This window comes from Monodelphis domestica, chromosome 6 (assembly GCF_027887165.1).
Source record: "Monodelphis domestica isolate mMonDom1 chromosome 6, mMonDom1.pri, whole genome shotgun sequence".
In the NCBI taxonomy this organism is placed as follows: Eukaryota; Metazoa; Chordata; class Mammalia; order Didelphimorphia; family Didelphidae; genus Monodelphis; species Monodelphis domestica.
The window spans coordinates 10,288,559-10,302,724 of record NC_077232.1 but is presented as its reverse complement, the minus strand read 5'-3'; the positions used below and the strand labels follow the sequence as shown (position 1 = coordinate 10,302,724).

General features: G+C 46.6%; 1 long non-coding RNA gene across 1 annotated transcript in view; it reads right to left on the bottom strand.

The window, feature by feature from the left end:
- Positions 1 to 7,888: 7,888 nt before the first annotated feature.
- Positions 7,889 to 14,166, bottom strand: part of LOC103094193 (uncharacterized) — an 11,652-nt gene continuing 5,374 nt past the window's right edge. Inside the window, exons 2-3 of the long non-coding RNA XR_469614.2 lie at positions 12,369 to 12,657; positions 7,889 to 9,546 (exon numbers count right to left, since the gene is read on the bottom strand). This is a non-coding gene — a long non-coding RNA (uncharacterized LOC103094193). The remainder of the gene's footprint in view (positions 9,547 to 12,368; positions 12,658 to 14,166) is intronic.

Here is a 14,166-nt window from a genome sequence, read left to right as displayed (position 1 = left end):
TCTGAGCATCCTCCCTGGCACCTTCCTCTTCCTCCTCAGCAGCTGGCAGAGGCTCAGCTTATCTCCTACCCTAAGGTGACAGGTTGACAGAGACCAGCCATAGGGAGAGGCTGGTGTGGGCGCATGTCAGCCATCCCTCTGGCCTTAAGAGGGAGGCTGCTCTGGGCTTCGTCAGCTCGGGACAGCACGATATTCTGTAGACGTCCTAAACTCAGCCCGTCCAAAAATGAAAAAGTCCACAAACCTCTCCTTCTTGTCTCATTTCTGCCAGGGGCGCCACCACCTTCCCAGGCCCCCAGGCTGCCCACCAGGGGTCATTTTTTAAGCCCTCACCTTCCGTCTTGGAGTCAATACTGTGTATCAATCCAAGGCAGAAGAGTGGTCAGGGCTAGGCCATGGGGGTCAAGTGACTTGCCCAGGGTCACACAGCCAGGAAGTGTCTGAGGCCTCCCATCTCTAGACCTGGCTCTCTAGCCACTGAGCCACCCAGATGCCCCCACTAGGGGTCATTTTTGACTCCCAGCGCTCTCCTAGCCAATAGGCACTGATAGCCAGATCCTCTCGATTTTACCTCTGTAGCAGCTCTGCTATGCTCCCCCTCCCTGCTTGGGCCCCTCCGCACCTCAGGGCTGGACTATGGCAAGAACCAGGGGTGGGTCTGGCGGCCGCCCAGCCTCCTCCCTCTGTCCATCTTCTGGATGGACAGCCACCAAAGTGCCCGAAGCACAGATGGGACCATTTCACCCCCCCGCTTGGCGCCTTTCCCAGGATCCAGCAGAAAAGTCCCCTCTTTGGCAGGGGAAGCCCTTCGCTGTGCGGCCCCTTCCTCGGACACTGGCCTCCTGGCTGCTCCTCTTCTTCCTGCAGGCCTGGGTGCTGTCACTGTCTGGCTGCCAGGCTGAGCTTTCTCTCCTGTCACTTCACCCCGGCTCTCCCTGGCCTCCTTCTGTTCTACGGGGAGCCTTTCCCAACCCTTTTAAAGCCCAGTTTAATGCATTAATCAAATAATTTGATGAATCCAATTCTGGTTGAAGTTTGAATCCGGATTCCTCTCTGCGCTTATTTCCAATTGACACTGGAGGTACTTGTTTATCCATCACTGCTGATGCATTGTCTTCCCTGTTGGCTCTGACAGCAGGGACTGCCTTTTGCCTTTTTTCTTTTTTTAGCCCGAGAGCTTAGCACTGTGCCTGGTATGGAGCAGGTCATGAATACACTCTTTATTAGCTTTTTTTAACCCTTACCTTGTGCCTCAGAATTGATACTAAGCCTTGGTTCCAGAGCAGAAGAGCAGTGCGGGCTAGGCGATGGGGGTTAAATGACTTGTCCAGGGTCACACAGCTAGGGAGTATCTGAGGCCAGATTTGAACCAGGACCTCTGGACTCCAGACCTGACTTTCTATCCACTGAGCCACCTAGTCACCCCCTAATAAGTGCTAAATGACTGATAACAATGATGCAGAAAGTACGAAGCAGTCACAGCATCCCATAAATAGCTGCTCTAAATCCCTGTCAAACACAAACATTGCAATGAGTCTCACATTCCCTCCAGGCACCTGGGCAGGACTCCAATGTCTAACTACACCTGCACTAAGGTGTGGACTCCTGGAAAGCAAAGGAACTTGGGGATGCAAATGAACCCCCTCTTCTTTCCAGGCCCCTAGAGAGGGTAGCAGCCTGGAAATGCTCCTTAGAGGTTTGGAATTCTCCTAGAAAAAAAAAAAGAGCTCAGAGTGTCCAGGGAGTCAGTCTGACCTATGCTGGTGTTGTGATTGAGGGTTTCTAGGTGTTGAAGTGGATAGAGCATTGGTCTGGGAGTCAGGAAGACTTGAGTTCAAATCCAGTCTCAGATACTCGCTAGCAGTGTGACCCTGGGTAAGTCACTTAACCTCTTGGTCTCAGTTTCCTCATCTGTCCAATGAGCTGGAGAAGGAAACGGCAAGCCAATCAAGTATCTCTGACAAGAAAGCCCAAATGGGATCAAGAAGCATCCATTCTTATAGCTCAGAGTATTAGGGAGGGCCAAATTCACTCCCTCACATGGTAGCTCAGTCCTTTGCTAATCCTCCAGTCCTGGGGGTTTGTTTAATCTTCTAGAGGCTCAGATCCAAATTCCATCATCACTTTTTCCTTCCTCTGACTGCGCCAAAGAAAAGCCTCAGCCACTTCAGATGGATGTTTGCCCCAGTCCTTGAAGAACAATCAAAGACTTTTACTATAATCAAAGATCTAGACAATGCTGTCATCCCTTGAACTAGGGGCAGAGAATATGATACAGTGGTTGGAGCTCTGGGCTGGGAATCAGGAAGACTTGAATTCAAATCCAGCTTCAGATATTTACTAGTTGTATGACCTTGTGCAAGTCACTTCCATTTGCCTCAGTTTCCTCATCTAGCACAGTGCCTGGCACAGAGTAGGTGCTATAGAAATGTTAGTTATTATTATTGAATCTCCTCAAAGCAAACAGACTTCCCTGACCACCCTCCATATGGATACAAAGAATTAGCCCCTGTCTCCTAGGGGTGCTGTGGGAAAAGTGCTTCCTAATCCACTGTGAAAATGTGACATGTTAGTCACATTTATTGCTTGACTCCTGGGAGCAGGGACAAACTCAGAAACCTTGCCAGGGGCATATGGACCTCTACAGCCACAGATAGACCTTATTGATGTTGTATGGTAATGTTGCTTATTTCTTAAATTTCCCAATTACATTTTAATCTAGCTCAGAGGAGTTTTGGCTGTGGGAGGCAGCAGGAGTTTGGCCCTGAGGATTTTGTAGAAGATGAAGAGATGGCCTCCAAGTCAACGGAGATGGCTTATGGCACAACATCTTGGATCTCCTTGGCCAAGTCATTTCATCTCTCAATGCACCAGGGAACTCTCTAAGCTGCTAAACTGCAGAGGAATGCTGACCCAGACTGGTAGAGAAATTTTCCTCTCCTGGGAGTTCCGGATGCCCATTAAGCCAGAGGTAGAGGTCCTGTCCCAATTCTCCCAGGATTCTAGAAGCTCTGAGAATTCTGACTCTGGAGCTTGTGGCTATTAACATTTAAAAAAACCCTTACCTTCTCTTAGAACTAACCCTAACCCTAGCCCTAACCCTAACCCTAACCCTAAACCTAAACCTAAATCTAACCCTAGCCCTAACCCTAGCCCTAGCCCTAACCCTAACCCTAGCCCTAACCCTAACTCTAACCCTAAACCTAAACCTAACTCTAACCCTAACCCTAGCCCTAACCCTAGCCCTAACCCTAGCCCTAACCCTAACCCTTATACTAAGAATTGGTTCCAAGGCAGAAGAGTGGTTAAGGGCTAGGCAATGGGGGGGGGGAGTGACTTACCCAAAGTCATACAGCTAGCCAGTTTTGAATCCAGGACCTCCAGACCTGACTCTTTATCCACTGAACCATCTGGCTGCCCCAACTTGTGGCTCTTTTCCCCAGGTTTGCTTGTTTGGGGTCATCATTTATGAGGAACATCTGAGGCGCTTTCTCGATGGTGCAGGGTGAATGTGTTGGACCTGTATGTAGTAGTCAGGGAAACCTGATATCAAATCCACCGGTTACCCTGTGACACTCTGGGCAATTAACTTACATTCATTCAGTCTCGATTTCCTCATCTTGAAAATGGGATGAGAATAATAACATTTGCCTCCTAGGCTTCTTGTGCAGATCAAAAGAGATCTTTGGGGGGGGGCAGCTGGGTGGCTCAGTGGATTGAGAGTCAGGCCTAGAGATGGGAGGTCCTAGGTTCAAATCTGGCCTCAGACACTTCCCAGCTGTGTGACCTTGGGCAAGTCACTTGACCCCCATTGCATAGCCCTGACCACTCTTCTGCCTTGGAACCAATTCATAATATTGATTCTAGGATGGAAAGTGAGGGGTTAAAAAAAATCTTTGGCAAGTGTTTTGGAAAACTTAAAGCACTGTAAACTTCTGCTGGCTAATACTGTGACCCATGTCCCAGGCTTCGGCTAATACATTTTCATTTGCACTTCTCCCTTCCAGCCAAACTGGTCCTCACTTATATACTCTATCTCTGTGCCTTTGCATCAACCATCCACGTGTCTCTAATGTGCCCCTCACTCCCCCTGAGCTAGTAGAATCCTTCCTTTCCTTCTCTATTGTTCAGTCATTTTTATTTGTGTCCAACTTCATGACCCCATTTGGGGTTTTCTTGGTACTAGAGCAGTTTGCTATTTCCTTCTCCAGCTCATTTGACAGATGAGGAAACTGAGGCAAACAGAGTGAAGTGACTTGCTCAGGGTCTTATGGCTAGGAAGGATCTGAATCCGGATTTAAACTCAAGAAGATGAGTCTTCCTGATTTCAGGGCAACTTCTTCCCCTTCTCCCTAACTGTGTTGAATTTAACCTTTTTGTACTCCTTTTCATTGTATTCATTCTATAAGAAAGGGGACAGGAGCAAGCATTTCTATAGCACCTACTATGTGTCAGACACCTGCTAAGCACTTTGTAAATATTATACAAGTCCGTGCTGTCTTCCCCAACTGAATGGATGCTCCTCACCAGTGGTGGCTAGATCAGGGCCTGGCACAGAGTAGGTCCTTCATCAATATGTGTTGATTTATTGATTTATGGACCATGGTAGAAGCCACCTATCTGGCTGAGAAATAATTGAATTTAGACAAAAACAGCCCAAATAGCAAGGGGAAGCCAAGCAGTAAAATCATTCTTTCTCCCCCTCCCTTCCTTGTTCCCTCCCTCACACGAATGGATGCAACCTCCAGCCCCCTCCCAGGGAGGATGGGATGATGAAAACCTCCCTGGGAAAATAGCTGCCATCTGCCAACTGGTATTGTCCCCAGGAGAGTGCGTGGCAGAGTTTCATGTAGAACTGAGGTCTCCTGGGGAAAAACAAAAGGCAAACCCCCAACTTTTCAGGCTCTACGCTTTCCTTCTGAGCGGGGAATTGAGGCTGCCCCAACTGACAGCCATCTCATGCATCCTCCACAGCTCATGAAAGGAAGGAACCAGCAAGGAGACAACAGATCTATGCATGTGTGTGTGTGTGTGTGCACGAGCGTGTGTGTGAGTGTGAGTGTAAGATTGGGAATTTGGGTGACCGTGATTGATTGTGAAGGTGTGTGCCTAGGTGTGCACTTTCAAATAAACACAAAATCAGTGAGAAGAGTGAGAATGAACTTAATACAAGAGGAATGACACATATAGGAAATGATGTGGCCAAGATCATTCACACCTCAAACACTGAAAGTCTTAGATGTCTTTTCTTTTTTTGTGGATTCTTCATGAAGCTCCCCCAAATGTCTTCGTTAATTCAATCTGTTCATCAGGGATGTCATGGCCCATTCTCCTCTCCTTTGAATCCATGGCTGGCTCTCTTCTCTGCTGCCAGGGACTCTGCTCCTTCCTACTGATTTTGGTCTCGAGTTACTCTGCAGCCAGGCAGGTACAGGGTCAGAGAACCATATATTGTCAGAGTCAAAAGGGACCTCCATTATCATCTGGTCTGAGATGTTTATTTTATAGATGGGGACTAGGAGGGCAAAAGAGATGAAATCACTGGCTCAAAGTCACAGATAAATTGGTGGCAGAGTTGGGACTAGAACCTCGTTCTCTTGATTCCCTTTTGTTCTGGATGAGACCTGACTTGGGCCATCCCCCGAGTAGTTTAGGTTCCATCTTGGAACAAAATGAAACATTTGTAAGTTGCTTAAAGGTTAACAAGACTAGATCCACTTGGTCACAGCAAAAAGGCATTCAGTAAGGATAAGCACTGAGGACACTTTCAGTTGATTCAATTGAGTAAAGATCCTTTTGGGGTCCATCAGCCAAGCATCTGAGTGCCCGTTGGGTCTCCTCAGAGCTACTTTTTACTCAGATGATAGGGATGTGATGTGAAGGTCTGAACCCTTCGTCCCTTGAGCCAACCAAGTCTTGAAGAAGAATATATCAGTGCCTTTTGGGGGGGGGGGAACAGCCTCATCTATAGGAAAGTATAGGTTAAGGAATTGCTTCTACCACACCTTCCCATTGTTCCCCTCTCTCCCCTCCACTTTTCTGAGTCCATATCAGGAGAGGAGCTAGTTAGGGAGAGGGAGGAGACCTGTGGGGTGAAGTAGAACTGAGAGAAAGAAGATAGCAATTTGCCCCAGCACCCAAACCCACAGCTATCTCCCCAGCTGGGCAGGAAGTTAACAGTTCCCCCCCCCTAAACTCTGAAAATTTAACATTTTCAAAAACAGAGCAGAAAGCAATGTGGGTGTAGTAAAAAAAGATCAGTGTATTAGGAGGCAAGAGATGGGCTCTATTCCACTACTTCATAACTGTTCTACTCTGAGCAAATCCTTAATGTTAACCTCAAAGGGTCTCACATGCCTTATCTGCAAAAGGGGGATTCTTTTCCCTTTTCAGCGACAAAATTTGGCAAGAGTTTTAGAGCCTCTGCTTTTAGTAGACTTATAATTCCAGAGGAAATGGAGTCACTGAAGTTGAATAATATCACTGTATTTCTCCCCCACCAATTTTGTGTTCCACATAATCCATATCTCCTATCTGGCTAGGTGGTATTAAGTATACATCGAGTACAACATTTCTTTGGTTGTTTCCTCCTTTGATCCTCAGCCACATGCTCTCTGAACTGGGTTTATAGATTTCTATACAAGTGTGTGTCTTTCCTTAAGGTGATACTCCACCGTCCTCCAATCAGATCTGCTTGTTTTGACCAAAGTGGATCCCTTTCATTCTTGCATTCTTGAATTTCTGTCCCTTAACTAAGCCTCAGTGATGCTTAAGAGATTATATGCCTATGAATTGAAATGTCAACTTTATTGGCATATAGTTTTCTGAGTCTCATGCACTGTTTTTTTTTTAATCCCTTCTGTCTTAGAATCAATACTGTGTTTTGGTTCTAAGACAGAAGAATGGTAAGGGCTAGGCAATGGGGGTCAAGTGACTTGCCCAGAGTCACACAGCTAGGAAGTGTCTAAGGCCAGATTTGAACCCAGGACTTCCCGTCTCTGGGCCTGGCTCTCAATCCACTGAGCCACCCAGCTGCCCCCTCATGCACTGTTTCTGATATCCCCACCTCCTCCCAATCCCCACTGCCTGTCTGTTGCTTTCTCCTATGATTTATTATAAATGGTCTCCACTGGCATTCTTCTTTCCATCATGCTTTGGGAATGAACCATGGCCGTATTTCTGCCAAGTTTTATGCCCAAGACTAGTGTCACCCTAATCCCCAATGTCCCTGGCAGCTATTCAATCTGAGTCTTTGCTCTTTCTAAACCTTCCACAGGTTTGCTATAATCCCTCCAATGCCATCTCTGAGCTCACTTGAGATTAGGAACAGGAGGCTTTGAATGTAGGATTCAATCCCAATCCAAATTAGGATTGGAGCCATAAAGTTTGGCAAAGGGAAGTAGTGCTTTTTTGCAGGATCTTGCATGTCCTAAATCCATCCTCAGGTGGCCCAGGAAATACAGATAGGGCTGGAAGCCAGAAATAATATTGCTGCCCCAAGGATTCATGGGAGTTAGGTAGGATTCCAGGTTATTCAGCACAAGGCAAACCTGGCCTGGGGGTTTACCTGTTTGGCAGGATTCATTGAGTTTTGGGAAGACAGGATTAGCTTCCCAGTCAACGATAAACAGGAAGGACACTGGAAAGTTAACCAAGGGCCATGTTCAGGAAGTTGACCGAGTGATGAACCAGCCCTGCCTCTTCTCCCAGGAAGGACAGAGAGAGAAGCCACAGTTGGGTGGGTGGGCGGGTGGAGGAAGGGCTGGGGTCCTTGGCAATTCCCCTCTCCCCCACCCCATGCCATGTTCAAATGTGTCTGGTTGTAAGCAGGCCAAATCTACTTTCCCGGGCAGGCATCCCTGGCAGCTCAGGGCTGAGCAGGAGGAGGTGGGTGGGAAGACCTTTAATGAGCAAAGCTATTGGAAAAGTGCTTTGCAAAACCCAAAGCCTGCTTAGCCATGGAGGAGATTATTGCAAGAGAAACAGAGTTATTTTTCCAAAGGGCAGGGAGCTTCCAAGGACTCCCTAGCATGGATTTGGAAGGTGGTCTCACTGGCCACGGTGAACCGTACAGCCACACAGGCTTTGCCTTTGCCTGTGCAGTCCAAACAGACAGGGACCAATACAAAGCTGACATTAGTCCCAATGGGCAGTGATCTGATACCAAGATGGCTGAACAAACAGTTCACTTGTCCTCTGACCTTTACTCTCTTTGTGGTTCAAATACAGATCTCCCAGCTTGGACCTTCTTCGCCTTTTCGTATTCCTTCTGTAGCATTCTCCTGGAAGTGGCCATCCTCTTCCCTGAGAAACTGCTGTAGAGATTACCTCTGGCTGGGCATCCGGCCCTCTTAAAGTGCTGAGGCAGCTGCTGAGACTCAATTGTCCATTTCTCAGGGTTGCTGTCCCATCAGCTACGTTCAGGGAAAGAAACAAAGCAGAGGAGGTAGCTAGAGTTGGGAGATTCCATCTCAGGCTCCCCCAGACCGGTAAAGTCTCTTTCTACCACGTACAAGCAGCCACCATAGCTGGTAGGGGCTTAGCAGAGCTGATCCATGGATTTCCACCTGGATGTGTTCTCCAGGTTAACTGGGGTGCAGGCCAGGAATAGGGAAGAGTGATGCCCTTCCCATTTGCTCAACGTGCTCAAAAGGGAGGAAGAGAGGATAGTCTTTCCTTTTTAAGTCCACTGAGAGGATAGTTCTCCTGGTTTAGTAACCAATCCTTTTTGGAACCTTCTCTCTCCCCCTCTAGGGAGCAAGGGAGCACTGAAGAACTTCTGGTTATACACGTTCCTTCAGCAAGGGACCAAAGCGCACACATATCACTAGAATGGGCAAGGATGCAGGCTCAGCTACATGAGATGTTTCCATTCCCAAGTATCCGACACTGGGTAGACTCCAATCCAATCCATTCCAATCCACTCTACTTCTCTTCTCCAAGAGAGATTTCCCAAGTTTCCCAGCTAATACTCATAGATGAGACCTTGAGAAGTCCCATCATTCTGATTGTCCTCCTCTAGAGCCCTCCTCTAGAGTTCTAGACCCCAAGAACAGTAGAGAATAATCCTCCCATGCTAGGTGTGTGTATAGGGTGCACATTTCCCCCTTACACACATTTACACACATCCACTCTTATACACACATGCCCAGAAGGTCTCTAAAGAAGAAATGGGCCCAGACTCAAAGCACCAAGCTAGAAAGATGCATTTGTATAGAACACGGACATGGAGGTGTGCCTCGTGACTCATAGGTGTGAGAATCCATTTCTTTCTTGGAAGAGTTCCCACCAAATTGGTTTTGGGTGTGGCATTAGTGATGAATGAGTCATTCTTTTGCTCACTTGGGCTGCTTCCTTTTGGGAAGCCAGTGTCTCAGCTAACAGACCAACCCCCTGCTCGTGAGCCACGCAGGCCACCCAGCTGTTATGCTGGTCCCTCCCAGGCTTTGGCTGCTGTTGCCACAGGCTTTGGAGCCTTGGATGGTTTTAGGTATCTCCTGGTCTCGTGGGTTAGCTGGTTACTTCCATCTCAGAAGAGGCAGTCCCCTAAGATAAGGAAAGAAGACACATGATAGAAATGGAGTTGCTCTGCTCTTGGGGACCCATGGAAGTCAGGCAGAAGATAGGCAAGTTCATATAAGTCTTATCATTACTTCATAAATGGGAGATCATTGATGGTCATGAAACCTTCTCCCTTTTTCCTGGGGCTCCCATTCAGTAGAATATATTTAGGCAGTTGAACTAGAGCCTTATGGGACTCAGGCTTCTAGAAAGATTCAATCTCTTTCCCGATGGTTGAAATCCCAGGTCTTCGAGCAGTATGTGGTGTATACTTCAGCTCCTTAAAGACCTTCTTAGTGAATAGATCTGCCCCTAGAACCTCCTTAGCAGAACGGAGCCATGGATTTCCTACTGGATACGTGCTCCAGGTAAACTGGAAGACACCTGTTTGAGTGTCGGTTCTATTGCAAGATCTTGGGCAAATTACCTCAAGCTTCAGTTTGGGTTCTCTAGCCTTCCCCATGTCTAAGATGAGACGGATGGATTAGATCGACAATTTCCATGGCACATTCTGAGTATCTTAGGGGACCCCAGAACTTTTTTTCATAAAAGCCATTTTTATCATAATAAATACTAAGGTGTTTTAATTTTCGATATAATAAAGATCAACAGATATAACACACACACAAACAACAGTTCTCGGGTTGGTGGGGACTCAACAATTTTTAAGAGCATAAAGGATTGGGGTGGTTCAGTGGATAGAGAAGGAGTCCTGGAAAAGGAAGGTCCTGGGTTCAAATTTGTCTTCAGACACTTCTTAGCTGTGTGACCCTGGGCAAGTCACTTAATCCCCATTGCCTAGCCCAGTGATGGGCAACCTTTTGAGCTTGATGTGTCAAAATTTGCCAAAAAACCGAGAATAACTCGGGTGGTGTGTCATTTCGAGAAAAAAACACATAATTTTGTGATATTTATAGTTTAAATAACAAAAATGTATAATTGTAATATATAACTATTTAATAAACAAAAAAACTAATGATTTAACTTACCTGCTTAGTGACTTCTTTGTTCATCTGTCAGTCAGTTTCTTTTGTTGGTCTTGATATTATTTAACTTGTGTGGGGTGCCATGAACTAAGATAAGTGAAGGGGAGGGGGAATTCTTTAACTAACTTGCCTATTAGTGACTTTTTTGTTGCTGAATTTCATTGGCTAAATCTTCAATTGAAGGCTGGTATTTTGTACACTTCAAGCCCAAGCAAGCACTACTAACTTCATCTGTCAATCTGTTTCTTTAGTTGGTTTTGATATTATTTAATGCAGAGAATAAGGTCTCACAAAAGTATGTAGAGGGAAAAATTGTGAGTAAAGCCATTGCTATATTTTTCAGGGTGCTAAAAGTGTCTGGTAATAGGTTCTAGACACTCCTCTATTGAACATGGGTCAGAGCCCCCCCAGTCTTTCTGCCCAGGCTGGCCCTACCCCACTCCCCACTACCCCTCCCCAGCTAGCTGGCCCCAGGGGCTCTGTGAGAGCAGCAGCTCCCACCTGTCAGCCTGCTTGCCAAAGTGTGCACTCCTTCCCAGCCTGTGTTCCTCCTCCCCACCACTCACCCCCCTAACCTCCCCTCCCCACTCCCTCCCAGGTTGGGCTATGGCCACAATCATGGCTGTGGGTACTCGGCTCCTTGGTGGCTCCCAGCCTGAGGCACGCTGAGCCCACATGTGGCCATGTGTTATCGAAAATAATTACGTGTGTCAGTGCTGACATGTGTGTCATAGGTTCTCCATCATGGGCCTAGCCCCTACTACTCTTCTGCCTTGGAACTGATACTTAATATCAGTTATTTTTTTTGAACCTTACCTTCCATCTTGGAATCAATACTGTGTATTGGTTCCAAGGCAGAAGAGTGGTCAGGGCTAGGCAATGGGGGTTCAGTGACTTGCCCAGGGTCACACAGCTGGGAAGTGTCCAAATGAAGATTGGAGTCTAGGACCTCTTGTCTCTAGGCCTGGTTCTTAATCCACTGAGCTACCTAGCTGTCTCCCTTAATATCAACTCTAAGATAGAAGACAAGGGTTTTTTAAAAAGTATTAAGGATTCTTGAGATCAAAAATTTGAGAACTGCTGGAGTAGATGATACTAATATTCTCAGCTCTGACATTCCATGTCTATGCTTTAAGGATCCCTTAATTATTGACAATCTTTGTTCTTTGGTCCCTTCCAGTTTGGATGGTCCATGCTTTTATCTTGAAATGGAGGTGCCTGGAATTTAAGTAAAACCCCATTTGTTGTTTTCCTGAAATAGAATACATCTCCTTTGTTTGGGTAATGTTGATATGATGTTGGGATGGGATCTGTGATCTCCCCGATGTGCAGATTGTAACCCATTCAAGCCTTCTCATCATGTGCAACTCTCATCCATGTGCGCCTTGAAACCTTCCATAGGGAACCCCCTCAGTGTGCCTGAGGCTTTCCTCCAAATCTCTTGACATCACACGGATATTGAGGGATCGTGTGGGCTAGCCACTGGCCTTCCTTGCCCCATGAGCTGCCCACCTTCTTTTCATTCCCATTTCTCTGCTCTTCTTGGATGCCTTACATAGAGGCTGTTGAAATTTTTGCAACCTTCCTCCAGCAGTTTGCCTATGAGTTGGTTACCAGATAAGGACTCACATTTAGACTAGCAATAATTAACTCAGTGTTTTCTGGTTGATTGGTAATGTAATTCTTGGGCCCCTCTGCCCCCTTCTCTCTCTGCTGGGTCAGTATCAGCCAGGGCTAAGGGACAGAGATAAAGTCTCATAGTCTTTTGAGCTGATTTATGGGATTTATTGAAAGCAAGTAAATTATCAGAGAGATACTTACTCAAACAAGGAGGACATAGTCATGCCACTTCATCTCCATCCTAGGGCTCAGCTTTGTTCTGGTTCTGGGAAACCAGGAAGCTGGCTTCATACAAATAATAGAGTGGTTCCAGGTACCCACCTCTGTTAGGGGCTGTGTGGTTTTATAATGGAGGTACACAAATGGCTCCCTGGAGTCAGGAAGATTCATCAACTTGGGTTCAAATCTGGTCTTAGATGCATTCAAGTTGTGTGACCTTGGGCAAGTCACTCAATCCTGTTTACCTCAGTTTCCTCATCTGACAGACAAGCTGTAAAAGGAAATGCCAAGAAAATCCCAAATGGGGTAACAAAAAGTAAGACAAGCAAAAAATGACTGAGCAAAGGCAACACAAATGGAAGCTCTTGTACAATTTAGGATAAAAAGACCTTGGTCACTCTGACTATACCAGTCATGGTTACATCACATATGGCTAAGAGAATTCCTTTGAAGTAAGGGGCTGCCATGAATAGACTCAGTCATCGCGGCTGTATCAGCCCGTATCCCTCTCCCCCTTTTAATAGGGGAAGAGGCTCAGTCTAATGAGCTGTCTATTCTTGAGAAATGTTTTGTGTTTTTCTTTAATGGGTTTCCATAGCAAAAGAATTCACCAATGGGTCAGGCCATGGGCAATGCGCCTCTCCATCCTAAGCTAGATTAGGCCTCAGGGGGCCCTCCGGCTTTTGCTAGGATCATTGGTAGAATATAGTAAATATGAATTTATGGAGTGCATCGGTTAAAAGCTAACTTCAGACCCAAGAGCTAATTAAAACACGGAGGACTTGGATGGGTGAAATACTGATCCATGGCCATCCTGCCTCTGTTCCCACACCAGGGAATGCCCAGTCTACCAGTTCTTCCTGCACGTCTTGAGAGCACTGAGAGAAAAGGGGGAGGGGAAGCTGGGGCTTGGTTGAGGTTGAGAGGACCCAAGATTTGCAGCTGGAAGGGACCCAGAGATCATCATCAAATTTGCTTGAGGTGACCCAAGAGAAGTGGCAGAGCTCGATTCTGAGCCTCTCTTCAGGTTAGAATCTTGGCAGAGTCATTTTAATTAAACTAAATTAAACTAAATTTCAACTAAAACCCAAACCAATCTCCCTCCCTCCAGTATTCCAATAGCCACCATTAGAGGAAGCCCAAGGCAGTTAAAAGCAGGCCAGGAAGAAACCACCCAGAGGAGGTTAAGAGCACTCTGCTAGCAGGTGCTCTGGGGTCTCAGGGCTCTCCAATGAAGACTGAAAAATAACATTTGCCCTCTTTTTGCCCCAAGACCCTGTGGGTGAATCCCAAATCAATTCACCTGGAGTCAAAGCTCATTCTAACTACAGTGTGAGCTATTAGAGAGCTGGGGATTTCTTTGTATCCCCAGGGATCACTTACTGCAGTGCCTGGCACACAGTAGGCACTTCATTCTAGTTGACTGACCCAACTGGCCCAGGTCTCTACCACTGTTCCTTGCTAATGACATTCCTAATTGGTGTAGAAAACTGGGAGGTTAACTCTCATCTCCTCAGGTCTTCTGGTATTCCTGCCCTTGAGAACCCAGGACATCTTGACTCCAGATTCAGCGCCTTTGCCCATGCTGACCTTTCTGGGTATGCTTGGGAAAGGGATGGGCTTTAAGGACAGGCACATACTGGAGTAACTGGGCCAGGGAGTTCTGATCTCAGGATTCTAGGGATAGAAGGCAAAACTGATCCTGGGGAACTAACGCAGCAGGCATATCTTAAGAAGGAGAAAGCCTATACCGGGTGACTGGGCATCTCTGCCCTTAAGC